Source organism: Pelophylax lessonae (assembly GCF_965119305.1).
Source record: "Pelophylax lessonae genome assembly, chromosome: 11".
Classification (NCBI taxonomy): domain Eukaryota; kingdom Metazoa; phylum Chordata; class Amphibia; order Anura; family Ranidae; genus Pelophylax; species Pelophylax lessonae.
Genome location: NC_138778.1, coordinates 68,161,875 through 68,175,364, shown reverse-complemented (window position 1 = coordinate 68,175,364; position 13,490 = coordinate 68,161,875).

Genomic DNA, 13,490 nt, shown 5'->3' with positions numbered 1-13,490 from the left:
CATATACAATTAAGACTTTTAATTGTATATGATGGCAATAATATTTTGGACCTGCTTACCCCATATGTGCTATCGCAATATGTTACTGGATTAGTAAGATTACTCCAATCTTGTAAGATATTTGGACTTGTGTTTGCTGCCACTGATTATTTCACTTATTTGTATAATGACTCTGGACTTCCTAGTCATTATACAAATAAGTGAAATATTCCTATAATTACAATCAGTGGCAGCAAACACAAGTCCAAATATCTTAGGCTGCACTAATGGGCACTGATAGGCTGCACTGGTGGCCACTGATGGGGCTACACTGATATGCTGCACTGATGGGCAGTAATGTGATGGCACTGATAAAGCTGCACTGATGAGGCTGAACTTATGGGAACTGATGAGGCTACGCTGATGGGCACTGATACTCTGTGGTTGTGGTCTGTGGTTTACAGATGAAAGTGCGGGTCATAAACAGGAAGGGGGTGCACAAGTTTAGTCAGGCCTAGGGCAGCACAAAACCGAAATACACCACTGGAGTTTAAGCATCAAGGCTTTAAGTGGCCAAAAACATCAGGCACCTCTCAGGATAGACCACCAGCAGTTAAAGGACCCCTTTTCTCCCTGTCGGTGTGGCTCCTGTGTTTACAGGATCACCCAGCTTCACAGGAGCCAAGCAGAATGAGCAGCATGTGCAGCCGCTCACTTGGGAGAAGCCTACAGTCTAGAAAGGGACAGCAGGAGACAGGTATGCAGTCCATCACTGAGCACCACTGTTTCCTCACTATACACCTTGCTACTGTCCCTCGTCCACCCCACTGTCCCCCAGTCCAATCCACTGTCCCCAAGTTAACTCTAATGCTCCTCTGTTCATCCCGCTGCCCCCCCCCCCCCCCAGTCCACCCCGCTGACCCAATGTCCACTCTGTTGTTCCTCCAGTCCACTCCGTTGCCCCCCCCCCAGTCAACTCCGCTGACCCCCAGTCCTCCCCTGTGCCCCCCTGTCCACTCTGCTGTTCCTCCAGTCCACTTCATTATCCCCCAGTCCAGGATGAAAAACAGGAAGAGACCGAGGAACATGCATTCCTCAACCTCCTCTGCAGTGAATAATGCCAGAAGCAACAATGATTTAGTCATTTCCGGTTTCATAGCTGTCATTGGGAAGCAGTTGAGTAGATCTGTGCTCAGTTATTTACTTTGGAGGGCAGGGGAGACATAGGGGTCTGATAATATAAAACATCAAAAACAATATCCATGCTATGGATACAATTTTTGCCTGTGAAAGAAACAATACTAAAATTAATATATAAAACAAAGTAAATGAACCAGATTGTGTCCGGGTGCCAGGAAACCAGACCACACTGGGATGCAGATAAAATAAAGCAGTTTATTGGAGCAAACAACTATAAACGCACAGCAAGAGTGGGAAGTGAGATGAGGAACAAGCTGAGGTCAAGTCCAGGAGTGGGTAGTCATCCAAGGCAGGGTCGAGTCCAGAAGAAAGTAGTCTGCCGATGTGGGGTCGAGAGCCAGGGGAGTCATCAGTCAAGTCAGGTCATGCACGGAGGAACATGGAGAACAGAAGACTGCTAGCAGAGATGCGCCTTGGAGCACAAATGCAAGTGTGTTTGCAGGTGTGCAGCATCATCACTGTGCGACACCCAGGCAGCAGGCAAGTGATGATGCAATCAGCGTTTATAAGAGGCAGCAGTCTGCACATGCCCAAGATGGCTGCCAGCAGGAGGGCAGGCCCATCACAGGATCCCTCCCAACGCTGGGTGTATGCCAATGGGGAGGGCGGAGCAGAAATTAACCCCACCATCCCTGGTCGCCATAAGGTAATGGACAATGCAGGAAAGTCTCTCCATAGCCTCACGTGACAAACGTCATGTGATCCGGCGCCATGACATTTCAGCTAGGCCGCTGCCATGCGCCGGACTCTGTACCCAATGTCGATGTATCTCACTTGTGCCACCCATCCAGGATGAGACAAGTGGGGACAGTGAATGAAGGTTCGGCATCATAGCTCCCGGGAAAGAGATAACTGGCACAGCTACCAGAGGAGCCAGATACACAGCACAACTGCAAGCGAGTAATTCCACATGGTGCAAAGCAGACATGAATATAGTAATGTCCTAATGAAAGGACTGAAATATCGGGTACAGCCAACCAAAAGTGGGCAGCAGGTGTTTTCCACCTAATAATCGCTTAGAGACAAAATATGGTTGGTAGTACCCTTTGCAGCGCCTCCATCCCTATTGTACCTACAATTGCAGAGTTTTGCCCATTGGGACTTTAGATGAAGCGCCACACAACCAGTAATAAAGAAGATAGTACAAGTTTATTAAATAAATGCCAACAATGAAACTGGGAAAAGGTGTCATAATGCAAAACAGTTGGCCGAAGTATACAAATCCATTACATTGGTACATACAGTAATCAAAATAGTACATAGTAAATGTGTCATGGCAGCTGTGGTGATCTGACGGGTTTCGTGAGTTCGGTCTCCCTCTTCAGGGGTTGTGGCATTGACATAACATATAAAGTAAAATGATTAAAAAATCTATAGCATATTAATGAACATGGAAATGTATCAGGTAGATTGGAATGTGGGAATCAGACTAAAGGATCAATACTCACAAAAATGCAGGATGCTGTATGCCGAACTCGCACCGGTAGCCGCCTGAGACGTCTGACCCGGGAGCTGTGGGAAAAGGTTCCAAAATGGGCCGGCAGCGAAAAAACAAAACCTTGACAGTACCTTCTCCTCAACAGCCCCTCCTCCCCGAAGCAAAAAGGAAAGCGAGCATGGAAAGCGCGGAGAGGGGCGGAAGCATGAACATCAGCGGAGGGAACCCAGGAGCACTCCTCAGGACCATAACCCTTCCAGTGCACCAGGTATTTAACCCTTATCTCGGAACAGACAAGAATCCAAGATGCGCATGCGCGGAGCTTTATCATGGACGCTTAGACCGATTAGACATGGACGCCTGATCCGGCTGCATCGCGCCCATCCAGCGGCATCCGCAGCCATCCAGCACCGCCACACAGACCGGAAGCTTGATATCCATCCCGGCCATCACCCGGATCCCCAACGTACTGAAATCGCTGCTCGGATCGGCCCGGCCAGAACTTTTTAATTTTCGAGGCCTACCCGCCCAGAATGGGCCCCGCCGGCCATCCGATATCCATCAGGGCTCCTTACAGTATCAAATGGACCCCCAGCCTTTCCCCTACTACACAGGGACCCCCAGGGGACACTTTCTCTTCCCCTCAACCGTCCCAGCATCCACAGAGTCATTAATTGGTCACACTCTGGATGACCTCCTCCTATCCCCTATGGAGACCGGCAATCCTCATTGTTCCCTCAGGGAACCTATGGAGAAGGGGGGGTTTTTGTCTCTGTATGGCCCAGTAGCCGTTGTTTGCCACCGTCCCTAGATACGATATTGAAGTTTGTCGGGTGCCTCAAACCCAGGGATTGGGACTTTAAGGGCAAGGTGACACAATTTGTCAAAAAATACTTTATTTTAACTATTTACATTATAGTACAATTATTTACAGTGAATATGGGATTTGACCCATACGTTTTACAGTGATATGGGTTTAGGGCCCACAGTGCTTTGTGAAAGAAGAAAGTATAGAAGTTAGTGACAGGTGAAAAAGAGTGACTTGTCAGACTTTTATACTCTCTGTCGTTCCTTAAGTTGGGAACTGTATTCAGAAAGCGGTCTGTTGTATTATTCTATGCGTTTCGGCCAATTATGGCCTTTTTCAAGGATAAGTCACCAATTATCTTATTTAGAGTCCTTTCCATGTATGTTTGCATGCCTTTTCCCAATAGTACTAGCTTGCAACAGAAACTCTGGCTGCTCCCATGCGGATCGTGTGGTTATAGGTGTGTTCTTAGGCCTCTTTGTTTACAACAGTTGGTTCTTTAGTTGTAAGGGATGTTTCAATCAACAGGATGTCCCCTCCTGTTGTGTATCCAGGGGGAGTTATTTGTGAAGGTTTTGCGGTCACAAGGTCCAATCCGTATGGGTAAACTGCAGCTCTTTCTCCCAGTCCTGTCCTCCATAGGACTGTCCGGCTCCAGCGACAGAGAGGACAGGACTGGGGGACTGCTTCTTTATACTTTATTCCCACTCGTAAAATAGGCCACTTACAGAATCCAGAAGATATCTCGCATCCATAATATGAGAGATCCTCCCCGCTATTTCCTGGGCATTCCTGATGTTTACCACTCGATTGATGGCCGCTCTGTCTCCTCCACGCTGCGGCACGCGTCACCAAGCACGCCACCCGACGCACGTTTCGACATGAAAAGTCGTCATCAAGGGGTGTGGCTGCGAGGTACACTAGTGCCTTTTAAAGCAGCGGAGGAGAGACAGCCCATCGGAAGTGCGCGATAACCGGAAGACGGATATGCGCTCCACGGTCGGGAACCAACACCCAAACCGGAAGGAAGGGGGGGGGGGGGCGATATGAAAAGATAATGAAATGAATCAGGAATCATTCATTATACTGATATTTCTAACCCTATCCCCACCTCCCAAATGCCCTAAACTTCAGAATGACCTGAATGGGGCAAATAATAAAATACTCGGTGATAAATATATCCACCATAGAGCTTAAAGCCGCAGCCCGGGGAGACAGCGCCACCTACCGGTGCAAACACCAAGAGCACCCAAAGAGCTGGGGAGTTACAATAGTCAATCATACAATGAAAACTGGATACCTAAAGTACATTAAAATACATAAAAATACAGATATATACAAAGTATAAGGCAAATATATGACAATGTTAAAAGGTATTTTAAAAAACATTTAAAAAGATAAATAAATATCAGCACCAAAAAATGTCACATATTACACTGAAAGATAGGAACTAAGAATTATTGATATGGGCATTCAAATCCCATTCGATATTAAGGCCTAAGGGGGTATAAGATCTGAGTCTATAAATCCAACTAGTCTCAAGCTTTGAGACCCCCCTTGTCATGTTGCTTCCCCTCCAGTGGCCCGAAAACCTATCTATGCCCAAAAATAGGGTTCCACTGGGATCTCTGTGATGACACTCATCATTATGCCTCAAAAGGCTATGCTTGGGGAAGCCCTTGACTATGTTGGCCACATGCTCCTTGAGCCTCACATGGCCACCCCCCTGTTCTGCAAATAGTAAGTACCATTAAACCAAAAATAGTTCCTAGACATTGCATAATCCAGAAGGGAGATGACATAATCCCTCTGGAAGATCAAAAGGTTCTCAAGCCCCAAATAATGTGACACTGCCTCTCTACCATGTTGGTGCGATATTATGGTATACAGTGACGCAACGTCAGCTGTAAACAATATATAGCTCTCTTGCCAGATGATGTTACTGAGCTCATTAATCACCTGCATAGAGTCTCATAGGTATGAGGGCATTTTGACCACTACAGGCTGCAAAAAATGATCAATATATTTGCCCACCCGGGAGGTAACGGAATCTATACCGCTAACTATAGGCCTCCCGGGTGGGCAAATCGGATCCTTATGTATTTTGGGCAAAAAATACATGACAGGTACTCTTGGAGCGGAGGGCACCAGAAATGCCTTTTCCTTCTTGGTAAGGAGTTTTCTATCAAAACCCTCCTTTACCAAATTGACCAGCTCCTTCTTGTACCTGAGTGGAGGATCCCCCCTCAGAGGTAAATACGTCTCCCTATCCGATAAAAGTCTGAGCATTTCTGCGTCATAGTCGGCGGTGTCCATAATGACAATCCCGCCGCCCTTGTCCGCAGGCCTCACAACGATATCCTTCCGCTCTTTAAGAGACTTCAAGCCTCTTTTAAAGGCAGAATCCATCTCACATTTATTCAGTTGAAGCTGATCAATATCTTTAGCGACCAGATCTCTGAAAACAGCCACAGCAGGTGCCACTGGGCCAGGGGGATTGAATGTTGAGGCATTGGAAAAAATTGGTGCTTTTGATACCCATATTATACTCAGACTTAGATTTTGTAGAGTTAGTGGTGAAATACCTCTTGCTATTGACCTTTCTCACATATTTTTGGAGGTCAATGAATGTACCGAATTTATCCAACTGTTTTGGGGGTGCATATTTCAAACCCCTATTGAGAACGCACTTCTCATCATTGGAAATTGGGGCAGAGCTAAGATTGAAGAGACCTCCATCCTTTAAAGACACCTCCTTTTTCTTGCGGAGTCTCCTCCCCCCTCTTGTCCCCCTTTTTTTACGTTTTTTCGTCTTTTTGTCTTGGGAGTGACCCCAGGAAAAAAACGTTGATTAGGGGTATCATAAGGTACATTCTGGTATTGTCTTTCCCCACCTCTAGAGTATTGATCTTGTTGCTGTGAGGAATGTGCACCTGAGTTACCTGACCAACCACCCTGTCGGTTTGAGGGTGCTCCCCCACCCTGGGGGTGAGTGGTCATGTAACGCTCAGGCTCCCTGATCTCATTGGCCAAGGGGGTGAACCTGTTCATTACAGGCACGTTCCCTCCTGAGCGTTGAGGGTAAGAGGAGCGACCTCTACCCCTACCTCTACCTCTTCCCCTGCCTCTTCCTCTGCCCTGATGGTTCCATTGGGGCGGCTGGGGAAGGGGAGAAAAGGGACGACTCACCTCCACCCTTGAAGGGCAAGCAACAATGGGATTGGGGATAGAAGACACCTCCATTTCATTGTCTGAGTCACTAGTGGGCACCAAAGCGGTTTTAATGGATTGCCATTTGAAGATTTTTTGTGAGTTATAATCTCCTAAATCCCTGGCATACTTTTTACGTTTTTTCACCCTTTGTTCGGCATCCTCCCTCTCCAGATGCTTTTTAAGTGCCTCAGACTTAGTCTTGTATTCCTCCTTATTTTTAAAAGAGGTAAGTTTCTCCTTAATTGCATTGATGTCCTCATCCAATTTAATCATTTTGAGCCTTTTCTTGGAGACCATAAAATTAAGAAGACTCAACCCTGCCTTATTGAAGAACAGGGACCATTCACTCAAATCCGCCACATCACTTTGGGGAAAAACCTCCCACCTGAGGCTCCTGGGCACCATGCCGTCTGCAATGTACTTCTCAAAGAAAGCCACATCCCACCTGGCATGGAGCTCCGCCATCATCAGATTTTTCAACCTTAAGAACAGTCCCCCTAAGTCATCTGAGGCTGGATCCACAGTGGAAAAAAATTCCTTCTGTGTTAATGGTATGTGATGTGCGGAATTCAAATATATCCATTTGTAAAATTATTTATAATAAAAAATACAAAGATAAAATATAGACCCAAAGTCTAATCCCAAAGCAGCAGCACCTTTAAATTCTAAAAAGACATAAAAACACAATATTGCCGCGCTAAAGGAAGCATATAACAGTATAATAAGAGCAAAATGACCTGCCACTAATCACAAGGATAAAGCAGCCACACTAAATCTGGAAAATATCAGATTAAAAACCAATAAAACACTAACTGTGGCGCTAAACCCTAAAAAATCCCAAATGAATGGGAAAGCAGTCCATGATAATATGTCTCCACTTTTGAAGAGGCAAATCCAGAGTTGAAGACCACCACCAGAAAAGCACTCCAACACCACCACTCCTTACCAGATGTTGTTGACCCCCATAACAGAGATCAAATGCACATATGTAAAGGGTATATGGACAGGAGACTTCCCACTCAGATGTCCAATTCGCAGGCTCAGAGGTAGTGTATGTTTGTAAAAGAAAAAAGGGAACATCACATAGCGCAGACTGCTTCTTTATACTTTATTCCCACTCGTAAAATAGGCCACTTACAGAATCCAGAAGATATCTCGCATCCATAATATGAGAGATCCTCCCCGCTATTTCCTGGGCATTCCTGATGTTTACCACTCGATTGATGGCCGCTCTGTCTCCTCCACGCTGCGGCACGCGTCATCAAGCACGCCACCCGACGCACGTTTCGACATGAAAAGTCGTCGTCAAGGGGTGTGGCTGCGAGGTACGCTAGTGCCTTTTAAAGCGGCGGAGGAGAGACAGCCCATCTGAAGTGCGCGATAACCAGAAGACGGATATGCAGCCTGTAGTGGTCAAAATGCTGCCACTACTGCAGCCTGTAGTGGTCAAAATGCCCTCATACCTACGAGACTCTATGCAGGTGATTAATGAGCTCAGTAACATCATCTGGCAAGAGAGCTATATATTGGTTACAGCTGACGTTGCGTCACTGTATATCATAATATCGCACCAACATGGTAGAGAGGCAGTGTCACATTATTTGGGGCTTGAGAACCTTTTGAGCTTCCAGAGGGATTATGTCATCTCCCTTCTGGATTATGCAATGTCTAGGAACTATTTTTGGTTTAATGGTACTCACTATTTGCAGAACAGGGGGGTGGCCATGGGCGCGAAATTCGCGCCCAGTATGGCCAACCTGTTCATGGCCAAGTGGGAGGAGGATGTCGTCTGGGGTGTGCCTAGGCCGGAGCTTATGCTCTGGCGTAGGTACATAGACGACATCCTCTTCCTATGGGATGGCACGGGGGAGTCCTTGAGTCAATTTATGGACACCCTCAATAGTAACCAAAGAGGCATTAGCTTAACTTATGAGTCGAGTAGCAAGGAGATTCACTTCTTAGACTTAAAAATCCGAATAGAGGATGGTCAAATTGTTACTTCGACTTTTTTCAAGCCGACTGACAGGAATGGATTCATAGATACCACGAGTTGCCATCACAAGGTGTGGTTGGAGTCCGTTCCTGTCAGTCAGTTTTTACGTCTGAAGCGAAATTGTTCGCATAGGGAGGACTTCTTGCATGAGGCTTCCATTTTGAAAGATAAGTTTCGGGAAAAGGGCTACTATGAATCTCTCTTGACTCAGGCCATGCTTAAGGCTGATTCCAGGCCTAGGGAGGATCTTTTACAGCCGAAAAAGAGAGATTCACAACAGTCTTTTGATTTCACCTTTTTTTCCACATATTCAACCCAACACTTCTCCGTAAAAAATATTTTACGACGCCACTGGCACATCTTGAAGAATGATGGGGTGTTGGGTCCTCTTTTACCCCCACAACCTCAAGTTATTTATCGGGGTGTTCCCCCTTGAGGTTACAGATAGCTCCTAATATTAGGGACCCCCCTAAAAAGGTCTCATTCTTTCAGCAGGTGGGAGGCTTTTACAGGTGTAGGAGGTGTGCTATCTGTAAGCTAAACGTGGAAAAGAGGAGGCGTGTAGACACCTTCAAATCCGGGACCACTGGTCAGGATTTCACCATTAAGCCATTCATATCATGTAATACAAGATATGTGGTTTATTTGGTGAGGTGTCCATGCGGCCTTGACTATGTTGACCGCACCATCCGAGAGCTTCATGTGAGGTTCAAGGAGCATGTGGCCAACATAGTCAAGGGCTTCCCCAAGCATAGCCTTTCCAGGCATTATGATGAGTGTCATCACAGAGATCCCAGTGGAACCCTATTTTTGGGCATAGATAGGTTTTCGGGCCACTGGAGGGGAAGCAACATGACAAGGGGGGTCTCAAAGCTTGAGACTAGTTGGATTTATAGACTCAGATCTTATACCCCCTTAGGCCTTAATATCGAATGGGATTTGAATGCCCATATCAATAATTCTTAGTTCCTATCTTTCAGTGTAATATGTGACATTTTTTGGTACTGATATTTATTTATCTTTTTAAATGTTTTTTTAAAATGCCTTATACTTTGTATATATCTGTATTTTTATGTATTTTAATGTATTTTAGGTATCCAGTTTTCATTGTATGATTGACTATTGTAACTCCCCAGCTCTTTGGGTGCTCTTGGTGTTTGCACCGGTAGGTGGCGCTGTCTTCTCCCTAGGCTGCGGCTTTAAGCTCTATGGTGGATATATTTATCACCGAGTATTTTATTATTTGCCCCATTCAGGTCATTCTGAAGTTTAGGGCATTTGGGAGGTGGGGATAGGGTTAGAAATATCAGTATAATGAATGATTCCTGATTCATTTCATTATCTTTTCATATCGCCTCTCCCCCCCCCCCTTCCTTCCGGTTTGGGTGTTGGTTCCCGACCGTGGAGCGCATATCCGTCTTCCGGTCATCGCGCACTTCCGATGGGCTGTCTCTCCTCCGCCGCTTTAAAAGGCACTAGCGTACCTCGCAGCCACACCCCTTGACGACGACTTTTCATGTCGAAACGTGCGTCGGGTGGCGTGCTTGGTGACGCGTGCCGCAGCGTGGAGGAGACAGAGCGGCCATCAATCGAGTGGTAAACATCAGGAATGCCCAGGAAATAGCGGGGAGGATCTCTCATATTATGGATGCGAGATATCTTCTGGATTCTGTAAGTGGCCTATTTTACGAGTGGGAATAAAGTATAAAGAAGCAGTCTGCCCTATGTGATGTTCCCTTTTTTCTTTTACAAACATACACTACCTCTGAGCCTGCGAATTAGACATCTGAGTGGGAAGTCTCCTGTCCATATACCCTTTACATATGTGCATTTGATCTCTGTTATGGGGGTCAACAACATCTGGTAAGGAGTGGTGGTGTTGGAGTGCTTTTCTGGTGGTGGTCTTTAACTCTGGATTTGCCTCTTCAAAAGTGGAGACATATTATCATGGACTGCTTTCCCATTCATTTGGGATTTTTTAGGGTTTAGCGCCACAGTTAGTGTTTTATTGGTTTTTAATCTGATATTTTCCAGATTTAGTGTGGCTGCTTTATCCTTGTGATTAGTGGCAGGTCATTTTGCTCTTATTATACTGTTATATGCTTCCTTTAGCACGGCAATATTGTGTTTTTATACATGGAAAGGACTCTAAATAAGATAATTGGTGACTAATCCTTGAAAAAGGCCATAATTAGCCGAAACGCGTAGAATAATACAACAGGCCACTTTCTGAATACAGTTCCCAACTTACGGAATGACAGAGAGTACAAAAGTCTGACAAGTCACTCTTTTTCACCTGTCACTACCTTCTATACTTTCTTCTTTCACAAAGCACTGTGGGCCCTAAACCCATAACACTATAAAACGTATGGGTCAAATCCCATAATCACTGTAAATAATTGTACTATAATGAAAATAGTTAAAATAAAGTATTTTTTGACAAATTGTGTCACCTTGCCCTTAAAGTCCCAATCCCTGGGTTTGAGGCACCCGACAAATTTCAATACCCTCAGGGAACCTATGCCCACAGCTCAGCTTGACACAGCCACTCTATTTGCCAAATTTCCAGAACTGCTAGATAGGGGGCTCTCTATCACAGCTGCAAAGATTACAGGGGAGATCAAGGCTGATTTGAATAATATAGGCTCCAGGATTGAAGCAATTGAATCCAAACTTGATCAAAGGACCACCCAAAATACTGATCTTATCCAAACTCTGCATGATCAGCTGGACTCTGCAATGTCAAAAATTGATGATTTGGAGAACAGAACACGACGCTATAACTTTAGAAAAAGGGGGATCCCTGAAAAATTCACTGATACCACAGAGATAGTGCACTCTCTCATCAAAAACCTGATTCCAGATTTACCTCAGCATAAGCTGGAACTGGACAGAGCTCACAGGGCTCTCGGGCCTCCCAGATCTGACGGGCTTCCCAGAGACACAGTGGTCAAACCACATTATTATTCAGTGAAAGAGGAAGTATGAAAAGAGCCAGAGTCTCTTCCAATCTTACATTCCAGGAACAACCCATTCAAATATTTGCAGACCTTTCATCCTACACGATACAAATACGCAGAGCTTTGAAACCCCTTCTCTCTGTTCTGACCCAGAAAGAAATCAAATACTGGTGGCTGATTCTGTTTAAACTGAAGTTTTTTTCAAGAACTCTTCTTTTGCTACCCTCCCAGAGGACGAACGATTGCTTCTGGACTTAGGACTCATCTCCAGGACCCCCTCCTCATCACCGCCTGAGTCGCCTAATACAGCAGCGAAGCGCCAGATGCCGACCAGCCACTGACACCCCTCTGGCAGACACCCAAGACCAAGAGGTCCACCCTCTCACCCAAACCGCGACTACAGGCTCCCCCTCTAGTGAAACTCCCGAACGGTACCGGAACGCGCAATCCCCAGAATATAACGAAGGCCTTTAAAGACTTTTACATTGACCTCTACAGCATTACCCTGGCTCTCCCCACTCTCAACTCCATTCATTTCTAGCCTCTATTCCTCTCCCTAAACTGACCGACGACCATTGCTCTTTATTAGATGATCCCATATCGGCGGAAGAAATTTAACTAGTCATCAAGGACATTAGGGGTAGCTCTGCCCCTGGTCCAGATGGCTTTTTGGTTCCATACTATAAATCCTTTAGTTCGATTCTGGCCCCCTACCTGAGGAGGTTATTTAACAAACTTCGTACAAACCCACAACTAGATAGTTCTCTTAATGCGGCATATATTACTGTAATACCCAAGCCTGGAAAAGATTCTAGTGAGGTTAGTAATTATAGGCCAATTTCGCTTATAAACAATGACCTCAAAATACTAACTAAGATCTTGGCTAATAGACTCTCTTCCTTCATTGGCCAATACATTCATAAAGACCAAGTAGGATTCATCCCAGGCAGACAAGGCCCCGACTAAATTAGACGCGCTATAGACGTGATCTCTTTATTACAATCAGGGTGAGACGGGGGACCTTCCCAGGAGGGCATCCTCCTCTCTATCGATCTACAGAAGGCCTTTGACTCTATTTCTTGGTCGTACCTGTTTTCCCTATTGGATACTTGGGGCTTTGGCGCACGGTTCATTAATATATTGAAAGCATTATACTCCAACCCCCAATGCTAAAGTCAGATTCCAGGGCTGTTACTCAGAATCTTTACAGACTTCTAGAGGTACCCGCCAGTGATGTCCTCTTTCCCCCCTCCTATTTGCGATCGCAATTGAAACACTAGCCTTAGCAATCGGAAATTACACTAACATTAATGGAGTCACAAATGTGCCTTGTTCGCGGATGATTTTGTCCTATTTATCACGTCCCCGCTGATATCCCTTCCCAATGTTTGCAAGCTCTTAACAACTTTCGGAGAAGTTTCCGGATTACAGGTTAATATGGCCAAATCGATGGCTCTGAACATAAACATTCCCACCTCCGTGATAGCAAATCTCAAAGGTCACTTCCCATTCTCGTGGAGCGAACAGTCCCTACTCTATTTAGGGGTCACTCTAAAAAAGAAAAGAGAAACTCCTTTATAAGGCTAACTATGCACCACTCTACTCTAAACTGGAATCGAACCTCCGAACCTGGTCACACTTACCAATCTCTTGGATAGGTAGGGTACACACCGTCAAAATGACACTGTTACCCCGTATCCTGTATTATTTCAGGTTACTCCCCATTCCCATCAATGGCACTCATCTTCGCAAGTTCCAGTCTCGAATACTCAAGTTCATTTGGGGCTCGAAAGGCTACAGATTTTCTAGGGACATCTTATTTAGAACTATATCGCATGGAGGTCTGGGACTTCCTAACCTATGATGGTATTATCAGGCGGCACAGTTTGCGCAAATATC